Source organism: Panthera onca, chromosome A1 (genome assembly GCF_046562875.1).
Source record: "Panthera onca isolate mPanOnc1 chromosome A1, mPanOnc1 haplotype 2, whole genome shotgun sequence".
In the NCBI taxonomy this organism is placed as follows: Eukaryota; Metazoa; Chordata; class Mammalia; order Carnivora; family Felidae; genus Panthera; species Panthera onca.
The window spans coordinates 187,230,986-187,254,345 of NC_138339.1; positions in this window are offsets into that span (position 1 = coordinate 187,230,986).

Here is a 23,360-nt window from a genome sequence, read left to right on the forward strand (position 1 = left end):
CTACACTAACCAAGTTCAGAGGTTATAATTTTATGACAGCTTTTTCAATGCTTCATCACTGTATTTGGGCTAATATATTTATTATGCCACAAGCATTCACCAGGTTAATATATGTAAAGTGCTTAGAATAGAGTTTGGCACATAGTCAGTGTTCAATAAATACTACCTACTAAATTTTTGTTATTACACCTAGCTAACAAAGACCTGGCTTTATATTCACAAATGGAGGTGGCTGTAAAAGATCATGATGAATTTCATAGGTATCACAGATTCAGTTCCCTGACCACAGGATCATTCAGCCTAAAGAGGAGGTGGAATTATTGAGGGAATTCCTACAGGGCAGAGGACATGATGAGAATCGGTCCTGCAACAAAACCTGCAAAGAGACACACATTAATACAGAAGCTCATATTGGTCCTTGCACCTGGCAAGTGTTTAGTAAATATCTATTGACTGAATCAACAAGCACACCTTAGAGCTTAGAGGAAGAGCTTAGAGGGCACATCTAAGAACATCGGAAGAGCTTAGAGGGCACATGAGAAAGAACATTGAGAAAGGAAAGAGCCATGATGTGTATGCATGACACAGACTATAGACAGCTGGTCTTGACTCAATGGATGGGAAGTGTTGGAAAGTAAAGAAAACAAGTGGGATAGAAAAAAATAGATGTCTGATCATGAATACTGAACAAATGAGCCTGGACTTGAATCTTGGTTCTTAAAGGAAGAGGATGGAACAATGAGAGTCATGTTCTAGGAAGATTTTAGCAACCCATATGGCAACTTGGTAAAGGAGTCACAGGAAGTAAACATGCTGTTGAAATAATTCTAAAGCATGATAAGGACACTGACATGTTGAGATGGAGTCCAGACATAAAGGTCTTCATTACTTCAAACGTTAAATGATTACTCAATTTCCATTGTTTTACTTACAAACCAGTGTCATTCATATGTATTATCATTTCCCAGTGCTCATATATTGAATCAGATATGCCCTGATCTGTTAGGACAATGAAGTTCTCTACATTGTTTGCCTATTCCTCTGGTTATGGTCAAAAGTACATAAACTTTTCATGGTTTCAGACACAAAAAACTGCATATATTGAAGAGATCAAACCACTGAATAAGTAGTCAGGCTCACCCAAGAAAAACACATATCATGTTAGAGAATCTAGATGCAAAATTTGTCAAGGACCCAAAGGTTTGTTTATGCATTTGTTTGTTCAGCTTGCAATCTAGACTACCTAAATGGAAAGAAGGGGTTTTTTTTATACGTGTCTGTCTATAACACCTGGAAAAGTAATGTCAAATGATGTGTCTATTATAGATTAGTGATAGTTAGGATTGTTTCAAATTTTAAATATTTTAAAGCCACACCAATAGGGGCGCCTGGGTGGCTCAGTCAGTTAAATGTCCAACTCTTGATTTCAGCTCTGGTCATGATTCCACGGTTCATGGGTTCGAGCCTGCGCTGGGCTCTGCATGGACAGCACAGTCTGCTTGGGACTCACGGTCTCTCTGCCCCCACCCCTGCTCACTCGCTCTCTCTCAAAATAATTAAATAAATTTAAAAAAATAAAACCACGCCAATAAAATAGAATTTCAAATTTTTCATTCCATTTGGTGCTTCTAAAACATGAACTGCACACATTTTTCCTAGAATTCAAATCCACACAATCTACTGAATTTTTGATTTAGACCAAAATCCCTGGATTCATCATACGTATCTCAATTTATTGCACATCTGTCAGCAAAAGATGAGGGCTCCACTTTCCAAATACATCCCAAATCCTGACACTGCTCACCACCTCCCCTGCCAACACGTTATCTGAGCCACCATCACCTCTTATCAGTCGCAAAAGCCTTCTAACTGGTTGGCTTGCTCTCATGTTGCCCCTTTTTTAATCAATTTTCAGAAGAATAGCTAGAGCAATTGTGATAAAACCCCCAGTTTCCCCCTAACTATCCCGCAGTCTGTTTTTTAGGCAAGTCAGGCACAAACATGACTCAGGGCCTTTATACCTGCCAATCCCAGTATCTGAAACTTTTTTACCCCAGATGTCCAAAGGGTTTACTACCCTCTCTTCCTCCCAGTATTTATTCAGATGTTGGCTTTTCAGTGACCACCATGATAAAAATGGACATATCCGCTCCATTTTCCTTCTCCCCCTTCTCCACTTTTCTTTCTCCACAGCACTCTATATTCTACATACATACTACATACTGCACTCAGTTTTGTTTATTGTCTAGAATAAAGTTCCAAGTGGGCAGAGATTTTTGGTCTTTCATTCACTGCTATATATACTCAATGCTTACTCTAGTATAAGGATCCAATAAATATAGGTTGAATCAATGTATTAATTGGTGAGTATTAATTTCAGTGTAATTCAGTATTTTTTCCGTTGTTCATGAGGAATAGATAAGTAATACCAAGGAAAGATTAAGTCCTTTTACTATCACTGGCACTATTGAAAGTCAGTTAACATCCTGGTTTGAAAACATATACTGATGGTAACCAGCAACCAGGATGGTAACACCACCTCCACCACTTTCTGGCCAGATTATGGAGGGAATGTTACTTAATCTCCCTGTACTCTGTATCACATATAGAAAAATACAGATGATAGCTCTTGGATTATCTGTAGGGTTGAACGTAGTATGCGTATAATAAAGTGTTTAACATAACGCATGGCACAGTGATTTGTAATCATCATTATCATCATTATAACCTCTTGATTAGTATGGTAACAAAATGCAGAGATTAATCCTTTGGGATTCTTTGTCCTTGTTTATGTACCTGGCTTAGTCAGCGCAAATATATCTCAACTGAATGTATGAGGCACTAAACTTCTTTCAATTTACACTGTTAAAATAAATAGTAGAGTAATAGAATTGTGCTCTATTTTTATTGTTGTGGTGGTTACATTATTGTACATATTTGTCAAAACTCAGAACTATACAATGAAAAGTGTGAATTTCACTGGATGTAAGTTATGACATTTCAAAATAAAAATGGGAGTATTACTGCAAATGTATGAAATTAACCACAATAGAATTAATTACTTGCCTCCCCACGATGAAGAACAAAAACCATGAGGGGAGATCTATTGATATCAGAGGTAGGTAATTAACTTCCCCCTCAATGAATAGGAGATACAAAATGTCTATGCTTGCCTCATTTGCTTTTTCAAATCAAAACCTGTGCTAGCATTGCAAAGCAATGCATGGACTCTCTTGTCTCTTATACTAAGGGAAAGGTAGCGTTTCTAAGCCTTGATCCAAATATATAAAACACATGTATAATCTTACATTTCCCAATGCTTTAGAAACAAATGTAAATTAATCGAAAAATAGTTCTCAAATGTATGATCAGTCAAACTTTCATGGTTATATGCTAAAGCAACATATCCAAATTTTTACTATTCTTTTGATGAATTAACTAGTAACCCAGTTAGGAAAAACTTCTAGACTCTAGTAATATTGCCAAGCCTAATGAAATTTACACAAATATGTATCAACTTTTACATAGAAACAGAAAAAAATCATTTATATAATGTTTATGGTTCAAATGACCCAGTATCCTCAAACATGAAAGCAACTATCATTTCCAATGTGGCAATATACAATGTGGTCAACAGGGAGAAGAGAAATCCAAACCTTTATTTTTAAAAGAGATTATATTTCAAGGTCAATTTCCATTTAACTCATTTATTATTAATTTTCCCTAAATACTGGCATGCTGACTAACTGCCATAATAAAGAACAAATAAATAATTATTGAAAATTATTTACTTAAAGCTAATAGCCAAACTTTTGTAGAAAATTTCTCACTGATATGTACCTTTAAAGAAAAGAAAATCAACAATTGGCAGTTTCTAATCCCTGCTTAAGCACTCAGGCCAAGATTACTCAGAGATTTAGCTAGACGTGCTAAAAAAATATGACAGAAACAGGGCCCATTTGAATTGAATTTGAACAGCTGTCTGTGGTGTCTAGACCATAAAAGATACTGTATTTCAAAAACAAAATGCTACACGGTTAAGTATTTCCAGGGCCTAGGATACAAGTACAAAGTAAACTCATTTCTTTGTAAGCTATTAGAGTTCCCCAGATATTTCTAAACACCTGTTTTAAGAAAATATTTTCTCTGTTTAAATAGTGAAAGGATTCAAATCAAGAAATAAGGTCACTATGACATGGGCTTGAATTCCTCCACTAATGTGGAGAAGGGTAACTGGCAAGGGGTGAATTATTTTTCCTCTAGAGAAAGTAGTCCAAATGCAATTTAATAAAAGGCAGATGGCATATTGGAGAGAGTTAGTTGATGGTTAGAATTATGGAAGATATGCGGTTCGTTTTTGTTGTGAAAACTATTTGTAAACACCAGTCAAGTGTAATTTCTGTATTTCAAACCACAGAGATTAGTACAAAGCAAAGTAGCTGATGGGCAATCCTGCTCCTTGTGATGAGAAACTCCACCTTAGGTCCTGAGGAGCTCCACTGGCAGTGACGTAAAGAGCTTCCAGACAAGCCAGGATCTGCTACAGCGTGGCAACGATTTAAAATGGATTTAAAGTAGACACAACACATGAATATGAAAGTAGAAGTAGAGTCCTCACAGCTCCTGTGGGGTCTTATTCTATGCAACACGGAACAGTCACCTAAAGTTGAGTATTGTTCACATTTGTGTTCTCCACCAATTACAAGAGGCATGGTGAATTTGCATAATGTTCAAAGCAAATCAATACAGATGTTTCAAGAGGTGGTAAACAAGGCCTATGGGCAAAGGTAAAAGGAACTGGAACCTCCTTATTTAGTTCCCACAAGACAGAGATTTTGCACCCTGTTTGATTTACATCACTCAGAGAAGTACATATGACACACCAGGTGAAATGAGTTCCTGGGTAAAAGCCTGTTGGTTGGTCAAAGGGGGAAAGAGTGAAAAAAACGATATGGTAACAGTCTTCAGGTAAGTGAAGGGTTGTTACTTTTAAAAATGCTAACCAGGGGCGCCTGGGTGGCGCAGTCGGTTAAGCGTCCGACTTCAGCCAGGTCACGATCTCACGGTCCGTGAGTTCGAGCCCCGCGTCAGGCTCTGGGCTGATGGCTCAGAGCCTGGAGCCTGTTTCCGATTCTGTGTCTCCCTCTCTCTCTGTCCCTCCCCCGTTCATGCTCTGTCTCTCTCTGTCCCAAAAATAAATAAACGTTGAAAAAAAAAAAAAATTTAAAAAAAAAAAAATGCTAACCAGCTGTTTCTGCTTCCACCCAGTAGATAGAGCAAAGGTAGAAGGCAAAAACTAGTCTGGATAGGCTAGGGTTCATATGTAGGGTTACCATCTTGTTCCAAATTGCCCAGGGCTTTCCCAGTTTTAGCAATGAAAATCCCATCTGGAAAAACTCCTAACTCCTGGGCAAACTAGGACAGTGGGTCATCTGACATTTTGGATGCTTGAGACAGAAGACATTCTTATCTAACTGGGAGAAGTTAGATGAATCCCACCTGAGTGGAAGAGGAAAATTAAGTGTCCTCTCATGGGGCTTTCCAGTCATATCATTCTACCAGTGTCACAACCACTACAGTTATTCATTATCAGGGGAAATAATAATAGTGATAAAAATAGTAATGATTTTATTTTCTACCTGTCAAAGTGAGTTTGTGCTAACATTAGCTCACTGAAACCCCATTAAATGTGTTTTAACCCTGAGCAGAAGAGTTAAGCACATCCCACAAAGTCATAAGAACATAAATGTGAACCACAAAAATGGAGTCTAACGATTACTTGTAGTTGCATAACAAGCCAGTCTATGCTCGCTCATGCTTGAGGTTGATCAGGCCAAATAAAACATGGCCAAGTGGTTAACAGGTCTGGGTATGCAGGTCTGGGTATGAGGGATTATTACTGATAAAACAGCCCTGGACAAACTACAAACCTCTCTAAGCATCTGTTTCTTCATCTATAAAATGAAGATAATGTCACTACCTGCTCATAAGAAGTTTATAAGACTTTGTTTAGCGAGCCTTACTGCAAAGTGATAGTATAATGGAAAGGAGGTCTATGAAACAAGAACATAATTGGGTTCAGGCATTGAGATCTCTGGTTGTGATAGGTAACATTTTAAATAATTTCTAGATGCCAAAAACTTCCCCAGCACTTATCATGCATTACACACTGAATACAACAACTCTGAGGATTATTATTCTCATACTTATTTTATAAATTAGGGAACTGAATACAGAAAGTTTAAGTATTTTGCCTCAGATCACCTAGGCAGAAAGCAGCGGAGTTCATATTCAAACCTAGGTAATGTAATCCCATAATCTGTACGCAAACACTATGCTGTCCCTGGTTTACTTTCAGGTGACCCACGCAGGTATGTGTGGACAGCATACCATTTTTTAAAAATACACAAATACAACTTCTTTCGGCAAAATTTTTAATACCTTTTAGTGGCATTGAGGCCAAGGTTTAATTCATTAACAAGTACTTAAAATATTTTGCTGACTGTAAGACTAAAATATCCAGACCTTCATACACAATTTGAAGTGATGAATACATACACCCCATCCAGTTGGACATACAGTATGTATGGACATACACCCCATCCAGTTTTCATCTACTACAAAACTCATTTCTATTAGCAGTATGTGCTGTATACTCTATGTGCTAAATAACCATGTGATAGGTTTGAATATTCCAGGTTAATTTAGCTCACTACTTCATGAAATAAGCTACTCCTAATTATAGGTTAGCTTTAGGAGCTAGAAATACTTTTATGATACAAATTGATTTGACTTTCAAAAGGGGAGTAGTTTATAATAGACCAAACTTTCCCTAGATAATTATAAATTCTCAAAAATATATAAATATAAAAAACACTATTTGGAGGCACTAGAGAGTGACCAAAAGCAGACAAAAGTGATGGGAGAGGATTGGAAACTCAAAACAGAGAAATGCACGAGGTAAAATTTACCTTTATATGGCTTTTCATTTTCATCTCCTGTGCATTTGGCATGGAGAGGCTAGAACTCAAGAAGACATAATCTTATGAGCTTGAGAAGCTCAAAGCCTGTGGTTATCAGAGAGGATGGAAAGAAAGGGAGAAAATCTCCGAAACAGTCGAGCAACAGAAAGAGAATAGAAAGATCTTCATGGATTTACTGGTGAATTCTATCAAACATCTAGGGACACAATAATAATAATCTTATACAAACTCCTTCAGAAAAGAAGAAAACACTTCACAACTTGCTTATTCTGGCCTCAAACCTTATTTGAAAACTCCAAGACATTACAAGAAAGCTGTAAACCAATATCCATCGTATTTGATATATAGATACAAATATCCTTCACAGGGGCACCGGGGTGGCTTACTCGATTAAGCATCTGACTTTGGCTCAGGTCATGATCTCACAGTTTGTGAGTTCAAGCCCATCATCCAGCTCTGTGCCAACAGTTCAGAGCCTGGAGCTGCTTTGGATTCTGTCTCCGTCTCTCTCTGCCCCTCCCCCACTTGTGTTCTGTCTGTCTCTCAAAAATAAATAAATGTAAAAAAAATTAAAAACAAATAAAACAAATATCCTTCACAAAATATTAGTAAATGAAATCCATGTAGATATGAAATGCATAATATATTGTGAGCAAGTGGGATTCATTTCAGTAATCCAAGGTTTGTTCAACATTTAATACACAATCACTGTATTTTATTATATCAACAGACTACACATGAAAAGCCCTATGATCTAGGGGCGCCTGGGTGGCGCAGTCGGTTAAGCGTCCGACTTCAGCCAGGTCACAATCTCGAGGTCCGTGAGTTCGAGCCCCGCGTCAGGCTCTGGGCTGATGGCTCAGAGCCTGGAGCCTGTTTCCGATTCTGTGTCTCCCTCTCTCTCTGCCCCTCCCCCGTTCATGCTCTGTCTCTCTCTGTCCCAAAAATAAATAAAAAACGTTGAAAAAAAAAATTAAAAAAAAAAAAAAAAGAAAAGCCCTATGATCTGAAATATATGCTGAGAAAGCTTTTGACAGAATTCAAAATCCATTCCTTTTTTCTTTTTCTTGTATAATGCTTATTTTTGAGAGAGAGCAAGCAAGTGCAAGTTGGGGAGGGGCAGAGAGAGAGGGAGACAGAGGATCCAAAGCAGGCAGAGCCCAATGTGGGGCTGGACCCCATGAAGTGTGAGATCATGACCTGAGACAAAGTTGGATGTTCAACCAAATGAGCCACCCCAGGTACCCTTCAGAGTCCATTCTTGATAAAAACTTTCAGCAACCTTAGATGGAAACTTTCTCAATATGATAAAGGACCTTTACAGAAAGCCTACAGTTAACACCACAGTTAGCAGTGAAATATTAAATGCTTTCTCTCTAAGATTTGGAAAAAGGAATGGAAGGATATGTGCCCTCACCACTTCTTTTCAACTTTAAAGGTCCTATTCAACGTAATAAGGCAAAACAAAAACAAGAACAAAAACCTTGTATTTATTGACAATTACATATATAGAATATCCTAAGAAGTCTACAAAGTATATACTATACCCCATAATTAAATTTAACAAAGTCACAGGATACAAGGACATTTTTTTAAAAAGTCAATTGCATTTCTTTTTTCTAAAAATAATTGAAAGATATAAACTTTCAAAGCTATTCTGTTCATAAGTGCATTTTAAAAACAAAATTCCATGGAAACCATTTTGACAATAAATTTCATATATTGAAAAATAAATAAATAAAAATAAAAACAAAATTCTTAGGAATAAATTTACTAGAAACTTCAAGATCTCTACACTAAAAACATAAACGTTTCTAAGAGAAATTAGAGAAGACATACATTAATGAGATAAACCATGTTCATGGATTGTAAAACTCAATATTGACATGGTGCCAACTACCCTATATTGACTTGTACACTTATGCCTATTCAAATAAAAAGTCTGACAGCCTTTTTAACTAGAAATTTACAAGTTAATTCAAAATTTAAATGAGAATGCAAAGATCCTAAAACATCAAAAATATTTTCAACTAGCAGAACAAAGCTGAAGGACTTATACTACCTAACTCCAAGAACAGCTGCAATAATAAAGATGTTGGATTGGGGATAGGATAAATAGATCACTGGAGCAGAATGGAAGATTTAGAAGTAGACTCAATTATACAGTCAAATGATTTTCAACAGAGGTTGAAGGTAATTCAGTGGGGGGAAAGATAACTTTTTCAATTGACTACACATATGGGGAAGAATAAATCTTGACCATCATCTCACAATGCAAAAATTAATTTACATAGACAATAGACATAAAGACAAAAAACTGTAAAGCTTCTAAAAAAATATTTGATTTTTCATGATCCTGCCATATCCCCCTTTTCCTAGATAGAATAAAAGAGAATAATAACATAAAAGAAAACATGAGTATATTAAACCTCAAAGTTAAAAACTACTTATCAAAAGTCATTATCAAGAAAAAGAATAGCCAAAAACAGAGAAAATATTCACAAAACATATCTGGGCAAAAGATCTGTCAATAAAAAATGGTCAAAGGACTCACTCAGACTCTTCACTAAGGAAGACATACAATGGACCAACAGGCACATGAAAAAGCACTCAACATAATTTAGCATCAGAGAAAGGCATATTAAATGAGTAATTAAATATTAAATTGAACAAGGAGCTACCCTTACACACCAAATAAAATGGTTAACTTAGAAACAGTGACTGTATCAAGTGCTAATGAGAATGTGAAGCATGAGACTTTTAATATTGGGGGACAGCATAAAATGCAACCAGTTTGGAAAAGTGTCAGTTTCCCATAAGGTTAAGCATACATTTACCTTGGACTCAGCCATCCCCATTCTAGACAATTACCTGAGAGTGAAAACGTATGAACGTTTGGTACTAGTTTTCTTTGTGTATGTGAATGTAATAGATTTATAAAGGCTCAAACTGGAATTGCCCCAAATGTCTATCAACAAAAGAACAAATAAACAATATGTGGTATATTTATATGAATATTATTCTCCAAGAAAAAGGAGTAAGCTTGTGATAAGAAACAGTATGGATGGATCTTATCCCCAATACCTTAAGTGAAAGAAGCCAGTCACAAAGGAATATGTCTTATATGATTCCATATACATGAAGTCCCACACATAAAACTATTCCATGAAAAAAAAAATCAGAAAGTAGGTAAATTGACCAAAGTGACATGAAGGAGCTCTCTGAGGTGATGGAAAAGTTGTAACTGATGTGTTATGGGTGACATTCATTTATGTATTTGTCAAAAACACAAATATATTACACCGCAAATTTATTATTCACTTTTTTTTGACATAAAAAGTTTTTTCTTTCAGATTTTTCCTGGTCCTGAACTTAGAATACCTAAAACAAAACTACTGTTCCCTTTATATGAATGTGGTCCAGTACAGTGCTGTACCAGACTCCATGGTTTAATAACATGAAGTTAAGTGAGGTTCAACTTAAGAGCTAACTTGGGTCAATTGGAATAGCTACCTAGAAAAAGAACCTGAGGCCGTATGCAATCCCTCTGAGGTATTTGAAATTAAATGCTTTGAACAGTTAACATTATCAGGCAAGCAGAAAGGAGTGATGGATGGTGATCCCAGCCCATTCACCATCTTCAACTCTTACATCATCAAATGCCATATTCATGGTCTACAGAATGAGGTGGTGCTTTTATATGCTCTTGCAATATAAATATCATTAGGTCAACATAGGAGGCATGGAGTTTTCTTCATAATATATTATAATAGACAGGTTGTAGAGCAAAAGAAAGATGAAGTGATATGGAGCCAAGTGACCCTGTCTAACCTTTTCCCTAACTACACATCTCAGATTTGAAACTACTGATCACTTCTTTCATTCACTTTTTATGTGTAATACATGCTATGTAAAATGTATACATGTATTATAAACAATAAAGAATGAACACCCATTACCTACTACTCAGCTTAAGGAATCAAACAATACTTTGCTGGTGAAGCCCTGGGGCTCTCCTTCCCATTATATTCCCCTTATTCAAAAGCCAACACTATTCTGAATTGTGCATATACCATTCCTTTATCTGATAGGTCTATAACACAGCATGCATCTTGAGCAATATATTGGTATATATGTTTCTGCACTTAGTATAATTGATATCATCTTTTATAATTTGCTGTCCTTTATCCAACATCATCCTCTTGAATTGAATTCATGTTGACATGGGTAGCTATAGCTCATTAATATTTACTGCCATAGTTACTCTATGCTATTGTATTTTATCCATTCTCCTCAAAGGAATTACCTGTGTTGCTTCCAGGTAATTAAACAATTAAGCAACCTGTGTTGCTTCCAGGTAAACATTAAAAAAAAGAAAGAAAGAAAGAAGTTCAATTCCCAGGCCACGAGTCAATACATATGCAACTTTACAGGACAATGCCAAATTGTTTTCCAAAGTGGCTGTACCAATTTATACATCCATCAGTCGCATATAAGAATAAGCATGATATTGTCCAATATTTTAATGTTTGCCAATCTACAGAGAGGATGGAAAGTGTTATTTAATTGTAGCTTAAATTTTGTATTTCATATTACCAATGAGGTATGAATTCATACATTGGTCACTTACATTTCTTCTTGCAAGAGGAGTTTATATCTGTGTCTTGTCCACATTTTCTATTGAGTTGTTTCTCTTATTAACTTACAGGTGATTATCTTTTCTGGACCCAAATCCTTTGTTGGCTTTATGCTTGCAAATACTTTCCCCAGATTGTGGTATTTCTTGTCCTTTTTTAATGATGTCCTTTGATGAACAGATGTTTTTAATTTAAGCAGAGGTGAATTATGGATCTTTTCCTTTATGGTTTTTCCTTTCTGTGTCTTCTGTAAGAAATATTTCCCTTTCGTGAGGTCATAAAATTATTCTCCTATATTTCCTTCTAAAATTTTTTAGGTTTTTTACATTAACGTATTTAAAATGTCTGGAATAAAGTTTTTGGTATAGTGTGAAATAACCATTTAATTTCATTTTTTTTCCATATGGGTAACCAATAATCCCAGTACTGTTTATTGAAAAGTTCATCTTTCTCCACTGCTCTAGTGTTTTGCTTATTGTATAACAGATTTCCAGATATAAATGGGTCACTTTCTAATATCTGTACTATTACATTTATAAATTGCTATAGCTTCATAATAACTTTAATATCTTTAAAGTAAATCATCACCCATTATTTTTGAGTCTTGGCTATTCTTAGTTTTTTTTTCCTCTTTTAGTTTGAAAAAATCCTATTGGTTATTGAATTTTGACCCTACGGATCAATTTGTGTAGATGATTTTAAGTTACACTCTTCTATATGTTGCAAATGCACAGAAGTGCAACTCATTTTTCTATGTTGAGTTTACATATACTAAACTTGACAAATCTGTTATTTTTGGTTCAGGTATTGGTTAAGCTGCAGCAACACAACTTGAAAGATTTGAAGATATTTTCCTATATTAGCTCCTAGAGATTATATGCTTTACATACATTTAGATTTATAACCCTTTTAGGACTGATATTTGATAATGCTGTGAGTGTCAAGTAAGTTTTCATATGGACATCAGTAAGCCAGTACTATTTATTACAAAGTCCACCCTTCCCTAGGTTTCTCTAGAATGCCATCCTTATAAATCAAGCTATCTATATGTTTGGCCTGATTCTCACCTCTATCTGTTCTACTTATTAGCCTAAATATACACAGATGACGCACTGTCTTAATTATTGTAGTCTTGACAAAGTAAATCATCTCACTTTGTTCTTCAAGATAATCTTCATTATTTCTGGCTTTTTAAATTTGAGTAAATTTGAAAGAATGTGTTAATTTCTATAAATTAGTACTAATTTAAAATTTTTATAACTTCCTGGTAACCTTTACAAAATTCCCCTTTAGCTCTGAGAATGCTCTTCACCTGACATCGGTATTTTATAGTGGCTTATGTATACTAGTTTTTTTCAAAATGTCTTCTAATGATATAGGATTTTCTTTTTCTACTTTCAAATTTTCCATATTCTCAAGTCATCTCCATTTAGCCAGATTTTTAAAATCTAGAATAACAATTTTTGTCTTTTTATTGACATATTTTATCTATTTACATTTAACAGAATTTTTATTTGACCTGTGTCTTCTATATTCCTTTTTCTATTCTTTTTTTATTTTTTTCAGACTCTGGTATTCATTGAGCTAATCATACATTCAGATCAGTTGTGAGCAATGTTAAAATATAGAAGGTCCTTCGTACACTTTGCCGTTTTCTCTAAAAACATACTGCAAAACTATAGTATAAATTTCACCACCAGCATATTGACATTGATATAATCCAATTTTATTCAAATTTCCATATTTGTGCTCATTTGTGTGTATGTGTATTAAGTTCTATATAATTTTATCATTCATGTCAGTTCATGTATACACTACAATCCAGATAATGAACAGTTCCAAAACTACAAAGATCATCCATGTTGCTCCCACCTCCATCCTTAATTCCTAGAACCCATTAATCTGCTGTCCATTTCTAAACTCTTGTCATTTTATTTTTTTTATTTAAAAAAAATTTTTTTTAATGTTTATTTTTGAGAGAGAGAGACAGAATGCGAATGGGTTAGGGGCAGAGAGAGAGGGAGACACAGAAGCAGCAGCAGGCTCCAGGCTCTGAGCTGTCAGCACAGAGTCCGATGCAGGGCTCGAACTCACTAGCTCTGAGATCATGACCTGAGCTGGTCAGACGCTCAACCGACTGAGACACCCAGGTGCCCCTAAACTTTTGTCATTTTAAAAATTAAACAGCTATCCTTCCTCTATTGCTTCATTTTTCACCTTTGTGTGGTTTTATTTCTGGGTTTTCTATTCTGTTCCAATGATCTGTGGATCAGATTCTGCCACCAAATTAGTGTCTTGGACTACAGTACCACATAATAAGCCTTAACACTGGGTAAACCACCCCCCCCCCAACACATACACGCACTTCATTCTTATTTGTGTTAAAAAATAAATTGCTTTAGCTATCCTAGAGTCTGTTCCTTTCCACAGGAATTTTAAAATAAGTTTGTATTTACACAAAATGCTTGAAGGGGTTTTAATAGGAACTACACTAAACCTACAGATCAATATGAAAGAACATCTTTACTAAGTCCTCTACTCAATAAATAAGATAGGACTCCCCATTTATTTAGATCTTCGAGTTCTTCCAACAGAATTTTGTAATTTTTCAACAAATACTATATTTGTTTTATTGTATACCTATTTGTAGTGATTGTAAATGGTATTTTTTTTATTTCAGTCCTGCATGCTCATTGATAGCATATAGAAACAAGATTTTTTTTTTTAAATTTTTTTTTTTTAACGTTTATTTATTTTTGAGACAGAGAGAGACAGAGCATGAACGGGGGAGGGGCAGAGAGAGAGGGAGACACAGAATCGGAAACAGGCTCCAGGCTCTGAGCCATCAGCCCAGAGCCTGACACGGGGCTCGAACTCACGGACCGCGAGATCGTGACCTGAGCCGAAGTCGGACGCTTAACCGACTGAGGCACCCAGGCGCCCCACAAGATTTTTTTTTAAATAGGATATAAAATTTGCACAGAAATCAATCCTAAGAATTTGCTGAACTCACTTATTAGTTCCTAGGTATTTGAATTCCTTGGTATCTCCTGTGAAGACAATCATGCCATCTGTAAAGATAGTTTCTTTTTTTTTCTAATCTGTAAGCATTTCTTTCTATTTAATTGTTCTAGTCTTATATTGAGTAAGAACAGCAACAGTAGACACCCTTACTTATTTCCACTCCAGGGGAGGCCGCGGGGAGCATTAAACCTTTCATCAATAAGAATGATGTTAGCTGTAGGTTTTTTGTAAAGGCTTTTTATCAAGTTTGGATAATTCCTCTCTATTCTTGTAGAAAATATTGCCATGATTAAGTGATTTTGTCAAATTCCTTTTCTGCATCAACTGATAGAGGATTTTTATTCTTTAGCTTGTCAATCAAGGTAATCCACCATAATTGTAGAGTTTTTTCTCATTTCGGGTCTGTTAGTTTCTGATTCATGTATTTTTGAGGTTCTGTTGTTCAGTACATATTTAGAACCATTATGCTTTCCTGATAGGTTGATCCTTTTACCATTATGTCATATCTTTTTCTCTAGTAGTTTTCTTTGCTCTAAAGTCTATATTAATATAGCCACTTCTCTTTAGTTGGGTCATGTTTTCTTTATTTGCTCTGCCAATTTCTTTTTTTTGATAAGTAATCTTTATTTAAGCAGTTTGTCTTTTCATATATTTATAAAGCAATTTAATATAAATGTAAATATAAAACATTTACAAAGCAATATAAAACTTATAATTTATAAATAATTTTACTTAAGTTGGGAAAGATATTTTAATTTCTATTTCTGTAAATACTAGTGGTTTCGAGCATCCCTCATATACATATCTTTTCTGTGATTATTGATATCTTACCTTTTCCTATTCGTAAGCAGGCATTTCTATACATTTTCAATCAGACTATCTTATCGTTTTTAGACATTATATATCTTTCTGCAATCAGTCATTAGTTAACTTCATTCTTCATTGGACAGAAACCCTTCATATGTGTATTCATATCCATTGGCTTTTGAATTGTATGGATTGTACTTTTAAGGTCTTATTTAAGTAGTCCTTCACTCCGCAGTAACAAGCATGTTTTCCTACACCACCTTCTACTAACTTTACGATTTGATCTTCACCATTAGGTCATTCATCTGGATACTGTTAAATCAAAGACCAGATTCATCATCATTTATGTATTTAGATTACTTAGCTTTAAGGGTAATTATTGATAAATTAGCAACTGTATCTTTTTTATGTTCTACTCTTTTCTCTGATTCCTGTCTCTCCCAACCACCCCCCCTTTTGATTTCCTGTGGATCACTTGAACTTACCTGAGGATTTAACCTTAACTTACAGTATTTTTAAGTGTATTTCACTGTAAACTTTTTAAGTGGTTACTCTGGATACTATAATAGCTATATGTTACACTATTCAAAAAACACTGGTTTGCACCTTAGTTAGTCTGGAAGGAAAGGAAATAACTGATTTTAAACCTTCAGTTAAACTTATTTTCTATTTTATAAATTGTCACAAATATCAGTCTACTGATACCAACATTTTACTACTTTGTGTGAGTCAAGTGTGGAAACTTGACTTCATTTAGGGCTCGGTTTTCTTTGCTTTTAAATATCATTATCTTTGGCATACGATGATATTAGAATTTTTGGTTTAATCATCAAAGGGAATTTATAAAATTCACAAGAGAAAAGACAGTCTATACTTCACATATTTCTGTTATTCCTTCTTCCTTCATAGTGTTCCAAAATTTCTTCTTTTATCATTTCCTTTCTGTGCAAAGAACTTCCTTTAGCTAATCGTTAAGAATAGGTCTGTTAACAACAGATTCACTTACTTTCCTTTTGAAAATATTTTTGTTTCCTTTTCATTCCTAAAAGATAATTTTACCAGATATAGAATTCACGATTGAGAGTTCTTTTCTTTCAGCACTTGAAAAATGCTGTGGGTCTGGCGCCAAGCCTAGAGGCCTTCAAGTCCAGCAGGTGAGTGAGACAGCCCCCTAGGGCAGGTGTGTGCCAGAGGTAGGGATCAAGACTGGGACCCCTGAACTGCATCACACCCTCAAGACCTGGCCAGGCCCATCCTCCTTGCACAGTTGGGAAAACTGGCTTGGAAAGAGATGACCTTACCTGGGTCATTGTTGATGATGTGTGGAGCTGGGAGGGAGACTGGACCCCTGACTTCATACCTCAGTTCCTCCCAGGGTAGTGCTCAGGTGGACAGAGTCAAGATAACGAGTCAGTCTGACTGGGACAGTCCCTAGCTTCTAGTTGGGTAACCTTAGGCAAGTCACTTCTCCTGGAGCCTCCTTTCCCTCCTTGCTTGTGTCTAAAGACATGGTACTTAACACGTATTCAACAAACACTGGGTTTAAACTTATTTGTGACAAATTTGAAGGCTTTGACATACTGTGCAAAGCCAAAGGAAAAATAAATCTCGAATCCAACACAACACAAAATGAGATCAACTCAAACACCTGCACATTAATATGGTCAAACTATATGTAATATTAATTTAGTCTCAATAAAAAAAGAAAAAGCACTATTTAAAACCACAGATCCAAGTACACCAACCAGAACTACAGAAGCTACACACACACACACACACACACACAGCCTCAGACAGATCATATTCAAAAAAAAGAAAATCTTGAATACAGCCAGAGAGGAGGAAAAATATTATAGAGGAACAAATATAAGAAAATCAACAGACTTCTCTCCAGAAACCATGCAAGCTAGAAGATAATAGAGTGACATAGAACTTTTAAGTGCTAAAGGGGAAAGAAAAAAACCTTTCAGCCCAGAATTCCATACCCATTGAAAGCATCTTTCAAAAATGAAGAATAAAACTTTCTCAGAAAAACAAAAAAAAATAAAATAAAAAAATAAACTTATTTGTGACAATTTAAATATAAAAGAAAAAGAAAAAAAATGTTGTGCCCCTTAAGACCTCCATGGTTGCAGATGAGAAATTGGCCATCATATAAATTGGTATTATCTCCTAGGTAATGCACTGTTTCCTTCTGGCTGCTTCAAAATTTTTTTTAGTTTCTGGGGCGCCTGGGTGGCTCAGTTGGTTAGGCATCCGACTTCAGCCTAAGTCATGATCTTTCCAGTCCCAAGTTTGAGCCCCGCATTGGGCTCTGTGTTGACAGCTCAGAGCCTGGAGCCTGCCTCAGATTCTGTGTCCCCCTCTCTCTCTGCTCCTCCCCTGCTCACACTCTTTCTCTCAAAAATAAACACTTAAAAAAAATGTTTAGTTTTCAAAAGTTTAAGTATGAAGGGTCTTAGCATCAATTTCTTTGGGATTACACTATTTGAGACTTACTAAGCTTCTTGGATCTACAGGTTTGTATCTTTCACCAAATTTTGAAAATTCTAGCTGTTATTTCTTCAAATACTCTTTCAGCCCCACTCTATCCATTTCCAAGATTGCAATGATACAAATATTGTATCTTTTGTCATTTTCTCACAGGTATTTCATCTCAGTGTTGGCATCAATTGACTTTTTCAAGTTGTAGTTGTTGGGTGGGGCTTTTTGTTTTTCTTTTTTCTTGCTATGACAGGTAATTTTTTTATTGTGTAATGGACATTTCGTCTAATGTGTTAGAAGACCCAAAATACTACTCACAGCACTTATTTTAAAAGGCAGTCACCCTATTTAGGTTTAGCATACGGGTCTTGGCCTACCTTTGGGTACTGTGATTCTAACACCAGTTTAATTTTAAGGTCCTTTTCAGTGTGACCTTGGTTTTCCTGGTTTGTCTGAGGCTACTGGGGCATGCACTAGGGTCTGGTGGTACTGCCAGATCTGGCAGAAAGGGATTCTACACGCCAGGCTGCCAGGTGCCCCCTGGTGGACAAGAGATATACTGAGATCCCCCTTCTGGTGCCTGCCCCCTCATGCCCATAGTGGTAGTTTTTTTTTTTTTCTTTCTTCTCTCGGCTTTTTAGGATTCTTTGGTTGCCAGTTACCCTAGAGATTACAAGATTCAACCTTCTCTGATTAATGTCTATAAATTAGTACTTTTATGACCTAAGAACCTTAAGACTCTTTCACTGCATTCACCTTATGACTCCCATGCTTTTCCATTTTGTAATTCCAGATATGTGTTAACCCCTTAAGACAGTATTTGTACTTTTACAGTAAATATTTGTTTACATTTGCCAAATGTTTCACCTTTTTACTTTTATACAGCACTTTTTGCTTTTTTTTTTCTGAAGAACACACTTTATTATTTCCTTCAGTGTTAGGGTTACAGTGAATAATTCCCTCAGATTCTGTTTGTCTGAAAATGTCTTTATTCCACCTTTGCTTTTACAGAATATTTTTGCTAAATATAGAATTCTAGGTGGCATTATGTTTTCTTTAAGCACTCATAATGTACTATTCTATTGTCCTCCAGCTTCCATTAAGTCATTAGAGCACTGAAGTGTTATCCTTACTCCTTTGCACTTGGTGACAGTTGGTAACATTATCTCCCCAGTCATTACCAGAAGCAGAAATTTATCATAATCTCAATGATCTTATTTTATATTTTGTCATTTTAATAGTATTCCATAGATTTTTATCTCTGGCTTATTTTTTCCAATTTCATCTTTTATTTACTTAATGTTATATGTAATTTTTTTATATGGTCTTTCAGATAATTCCAAAATCTGAAGTCCATACATATATTATTTACCCTACCCTAACTCATCACTTTTTTTTTTTTTTTTGGTAATTCATTTTTTTAAGTATTTCTTTTGAGAGAGAAAGACAGTGCCAGGTACCAAGAGAGAAAGAGAGAATCCCAAGCAGGCTCAGAGCCATCAGCACAGAGCCCGATGCAGGGCTCAGACTCACAAACCATGAGATCATGACCTGAGCTGAAGTCCCACACTTAATAGACTGAACCACCCAGGCACCCCTGATTTTTTTATTTTAATTTGTAGAAATCTATACAAATCTGAGTCTAGGATGCTTTTCTGTAAAGAGGCTTGTGTTTGCTTCTATTAGATACCAGATTACCTTTTCTATCTGGAACGATCTTTATTTAGAGTATTAGAGCTTGGGGTTTGTAAATTACACTGGTAATATAAATTTGGACTCCAGGACCATTTAAGAATAAGTAACAGATTCTCATAATTCTCCTGAGAGACTACGTGGAGAAAAATCAGTTTAAATTTTGCCTTGAGCAAGCATATTTTTTTTAATGGCCACATTTTCCACTGAGGATTTAGACTGAGTCCCTTCAAGAGTCTCAAGATTATGTTAAGGTCTTAAATTCAGCTAATTTCCTTCCAGATCCACATGGCTTCTCCCATTATCTCTCATGTCCATTAGTATCCAGACTCTAAGTCCCCGATTTTGACTTTTTCTCCCAAGGTAGTTCAAGCTGCTGCTTCTACATACCACTCTTGTTGCAGCTAATTTATGCTTACTATATTTGCTTTCCTCTTTTTTGTGTGCTTTGGGGGTTTCTCTTCCTTGTGAAGTTAGCAATAGATGTAAAAGTATTTTTCTTTTAATGTTGCATATCCAGAACCTACATATTTCTCAGTGTGAAGATTTTTTAGAATATGTAACCCATCCATACTGCTGAAAGGAATAAGTTATATGTGACTTATAACTTATCGAATATCTTAACATCCCTTTAAATGACACAAGTTTTAACTTGGTTCGTCTTATCTTACTAATCCTTCAGAAAAGCAATGGCATAGGGAAAATCCTTCTGCCCTCTAGGTTCGATTTAGAACAATAGGAAAGGAATCCAGCTTCAACTCTTCCAAATGATACCATAAAGGACCTAATACAAAGTGAGGGGGAACAAATAGTATCCCCAAAATATTTCCATGTGAAGACACTCCTAATCTTTCTAAACACCTCCAAACCAGACTATTTCTAGGACTTCCACTTCAGGTTCTTCAGATGGTAAAACAACATGCAAGGATTACTCATGTCAACTTCATGAGTGAAATTTCTGACTGACACAATTTCTTTCCACTTGCTGGCCAAATTGTTCTTTCCTCACTACTATTATAGATTCCACATCATGGTCAAATATCCATTACATAGCTCATTTAGATACAAATTCTTGGCATTACCTATGATCCCTTTATAGATCATTGTTGTTGTTGTTGTTTCTCTCATTCTAATTGTCCTATTTGTTCCTTTCATAGACCCAATAATTTACTACCTATAACTACATACAGCTTACCAAAAGTCATTTCTAAAAACCAAGTAAATCTGGCAAGGATAACTTCTGTAACCGCTTATGAAGTAGGCAAAATAAAATGCAAAGCTTCTTTCTTGTGTGTCTTTTGCAATGACACAGAAGGAAAATATACAAACATCTGCTACAGTTAGAGAAGTTGGAAACCTCTAGAGATGAAGTGTATTAGACACCAACTTGGAAAAATATCAGTATGATATGTTTAGAAAAATGAAATCTTGAATTGCTACCCAGCTTCTCTGAGAAAATGTTTTGCCAATTCAAATATAAATACATGTGGTAATAATCAACGTCTATGGCTTTTCTAGATTACCATTAAATACTTATTCTAACATTAACACATTTCTTTTTATTGGTGTACTTGTTAAAACTTCTATTGTTTAAAATTCTGCTTGTTACAATATAGACTTTAAGGCACTACAAATAAAGAATATCAGCAGAATATAAAGAGTAATGGTAAAGAGGAATGTGAGAAAAAAAGAGGAAGAGTAAAAATATGAAGGAAAGCATAAAATGGGAAAAAAAGAATTGGGGGCAGAGAAGTGGTCTCAATAAGACAAAGTTGGAGGTTTAGAAACAATAGACATAGTTAAATTATGTTGGGAGTGCAAATTAGTAAACTATATGTAAATCACCGTCAAATCTATTTCTAAAAATTATACCTTTAATGTGAGCTCCATATTGACGTTTGTAATACTTCCTACACTGTCCCATTGGATAAATCAGGGAAATCTCAAAGTCGACAGACTGAAAAAAATCAACCCACCATCTATCCCTAACTCACTCTCCTCCCCCAAACATATCTAAACCTGATGCATCCAGTATTTCTTATCAAAGTATAGAGTATGCCCTAGTCACCTCCGGGTCCATTGTGGCAAATCCCGTTTTCTTTTTTTCTTTGCAGTAAGGTATGGCCAGGTGACCAATTCTACCAACTGAACGAGAACTAAAATGACGTATGCCACTGCCAAATCTTAGTCCTGCACATTCTCACTCTTCCTTAGTCTGACAGCCTGATGCACAGAACCCAGTGGAAGACTCAGAAGCTTTAGGATGGCAGAGGCACTAAAAGGAAGAAGCATGGATCCCTGAATGCTCAAAATAGAGTCCTTCCCTAGGGCAGACTCTTATTAAACTGACACATGAGCAAACACTAAACTTTTATTGTATTAAGGCATTGAGATTTGGGAGATTTTAATTACGCAGGCTTGCCTACCTGATTAAATTGACATCTTGAAGTGAGGAATTCTGATAAACACCAAAAAGGCCTGGCATTGGCTTACCAGTTGGAAACCAACAGTATGAAAGAAATAGTTGGCATGGGGTCAAGAAAAGATGGTAACACACTGGATTACACGACTGGCAAAATAATGAAACTGTTACCTATTTTCCACATGACAACAAAATCTCAAGATCTAGAAGTAGCCAGAATCAGAATGTTGTGTGCTACCCACTACTGGCTTCCTTAGGCAAGGTTATTACAAGAAAGTCATGCACTTTAAAAAAAGAATTGGCCTGTTTTGAGCAGAGATAGAAGAGAATATAGCAGTTTAGAAAAGTCTGCTACTACAACTAGACCCTTAATAAAAGATAGAGAAAAGCTTTAAGGAAAAAAAAAAAAGTCCAGTTAAAACTTCCCAGTTAAACAAAATAACTCTACCTTGTAGCAAAGATTAAGAGTCCTAACCTCCTATCCATGCTTACTGTCACAGATAGTCTCAGGTTGCTTCTATTATATTCAGGGAGAAAAATGGGAGAAATCACTTTAAAAGGAAAAATAAAAGCAAATATGAGAACTAGTACAGAAAAGAACCAGGAAAGAGTATGGTTTTTGGCACAGAAACCGACTGAAAACAACAAGATCAGTAGCCTACTACTTTGAGGGAGTTGTACTGACAGAGAAATTGCAAACCTGGTCTTAAAAAAAATGCATGTAAGTGTTCAGTGAGCCTTAAGACATCCTTCAAGCGAGAATGAACTGTAAAGGCCATATCTCCTTCAAGGCATACTCCCCAACATTGACTTCAGAGGTGGTCAAGGAAGGTAAGGACAGGTGACCACAAACCAGAGGACAACCAGGGGTCATGAGCCAGGGGTTTGTCTAAGAGAACAGAATTGGGATTCACCAAGGAATTTCCTCTACCTCCAGAACAGGGAACCTTTCATAATATCTATCCAGTGAATTTCAGAGTTGCAATATACCAGGGACTGTGTGTTAACCATTTTGACTTTTTATTAATGAGAGTGTTTAAGGTGCTTACTTAATCTCTGTTACACCATTCAGGGGGCGGAGGGTAGAAAATTTGCTACTTTAGACCGTAAGTCGCCAAACCATAAGGAGTCACATCTCTCACTATAAATCATCTGGGAGATTCTGCACTTAGCAGGATAATGGGACTTCAGGTTGTCTCACTTGCGAAAAGGAGGTCTTCTATACAAGAAAGGAATAGCAAAAAATACACCTGGTAGTCAGAAAAGCAGATTGTGCTGGTATCTTCAGCAGAGTTCACTTTCTTCTCCTGG